The sequence below is a fragment of the Dipodomys ordii genome, unplaced genomic scaffold (assembly GCF_000151885.1).
Source record: "Dipodomys ordii isolate 6190 unplaced genomic scaffold, Dord_2.0 Scaffold1000004023, whole genome shotgun sequence".
Taxonomy (NCBI): Eukaryota; Metazoa; Chordata; class Mammalia; order Rodentia; family Heteromyidae; genus Dipodomys; species Dipodomys ordii.
This window is the reverse complement of record NW_012287640.1, coordinates 1-1759: the sequence shown is the minus strand read 5'-3', so window position 1 is coordinate 1759 and position 1759 is coordinate 1. Positions and strand designations below refer to the sequence as shown.

General features: G+C 64.1%; 2 non-coding genes across 2 annotated transcripts; both read right to left on the bottom strand.

The window, feature by feature from the left end:
* Nucleotides 1-854: 854 nt before the first annotated feature.
* Trnae-cuc lies at nt 855-926 on the bottom strand. The gene has a single exon. It is a non-coding gene; the product is annotated as a tRNA-Glu (tRNA).
* A 424-nt stretch (nt 927-1350) lies between these two features.
* On the bottom strand, nt 1351-1422 carry Trnag-ucc. Its single transcript has one exon. It is a non-coding gene; the product is annotated as a tRNA-Gly (tRNA).
* Between the last annotated feature and the right edge of the window lie 337 nt (nt 1423-1759).

Here is a 1759-nt window from a genome sequence, read left to right as displayed (position 1 = left end):
ACTTGGTATATGTTGGAGTGAGCAGGTGATCAAATGAGCCAGAGGGAAGAATGCCTGAGCTTAGGGTTGGAGGTGGGGTAGCAGCTCAGGGGGAAGGGGATATGCAAGTGAACAAGCAGGTGAGTGAGGTGAGGGAGTCCTTGAGGGAGGTAGGAAAGGAAGGAGAGCAGGACAGAGGGACAGAGGGAGTGAAAGACAGAGGGAGTGATGCAACACAGGAGGGAAGGAGGCAGGGAGGGTAAGATCAGGAGGGAAAGGCAGAGAGGCAGGCAGTGGATGGGCCAGTGGTGGAGTGTGGGGTGAGTGAGTGGTGGATTGGAAGACTGGGTTTGGAGATTGTGAGGGGCTGAGGCTGGAGAAAGGGGAGTGGAGGCTCAGTAAGATTCAAGAAGGAAGTCAGGCACTTGACACAGAGATGTGTGTGTGTGTGTGTGTTTGTGTGTGTGTGTGCGTGTGTGCGTGTGTGTGTGTGCGTGTGCGCAGGCGCGCGAGCGCTGCTGCTCCCAAGCACACTCGTGCTAGGATAGGCTGGTGGTGTTGGTGCAGTGTCAGCATTCCTCTCTCTGCTGGGCAGGCCGGGCGAGTTCTGGGGTGGCCAGATGAGGAAAGGGAGATGTTGGCTAAGGAAGGGAAAAGCAAAGGGAAGAAGCTGAAGGTGGCAGGGTGGGGTACAAGGCAGGGGAAGAAGCAGGCAAGCAGTGATGCTGCCTGCAGGAGGAAGGGTGAGTGCGCAGCAGGAGTGTCGGTGGGGGCCTGGGAGGAGCGCTAGTCCCAAAAGGGGGTGGTGGAGGCAGGATGGGAAGTGGCAGGGCAGTGAAGAAGGCAAGTGAGAGTGGGAAAGGAAGAAGAAAGGCTTCCCTGACCGGGAATCGAACCCGGGCCGCGGCGGTGAGAGCGCCGAATCCTAACCACTAGACCACCAGGGAGCGTGCCACCGCCTGCACGGAGCACTCCTCCTGCAAACGAGCAGCGCTGCCGGACACTCAGCGCCGCTGGACGCCTGCCATCCACCGGCCCCATGGGTTGGAGGTATGGCTGGCCAAAAAGACAAGGACACTGGCGAGCCGGTTGCCTGGCCGACCTCCCCCTCGCCCTCCCCCCTCTGCCTGCCCCTTTTCCCCCTCGCTCCCTCCCCGTCAGCCAAGCCAAGCCAAGCCAAGGCAAAGCCAGCGGCAGCTCTCCTCCTGCCTGTAGCCGCGAGCAGCCCGCAATCCTGGCCGCCTGGCCGGCTGCGGCAGTGTCTTGTCGTGCACTCCGGCCCCCACGCCCTCTCCTCCCTCGCGCAGGCCAAGCCACAGCTGGAGCTGGCTAAAAGGTCGGCCGGCTGCATTGAGTGGCCTGGGGCTGCGTTGCGTTGGCCGGGAATCGAACCCGGGTCAACTGCTTGGAAGGCAGCTATGCTCACCACTATACCACCAACGCCACACGCCACGGCCAGCGCACACAGGACGCCGGGGACTGGCGCGGGCCACAGCTCCTGCGGGGAAGGAGGCGGGGGTTGCGGAGTGTGGGTGCGGGTGCGGGTGCGGGGAGCGTGTGTCTCGCACCTGACTTCTCTGTGGGCTGGGACACGCACGCGGCGCTGCCCGGCCAGCCCGAGCCACACACGGCCCGTCCTGCGCCACGCCCGAAGCTGCTGGCTGCCGCAGCCACGCAAAGGGACGGGTTGGGTCCAGCCTAGCCTCCTGGTTCCCGCCGGGCGCCCTCCGAGCTCCGGCCGCCTGACTGCTCCGGAGTCCTGCGCGGCACGCCTCCCGGG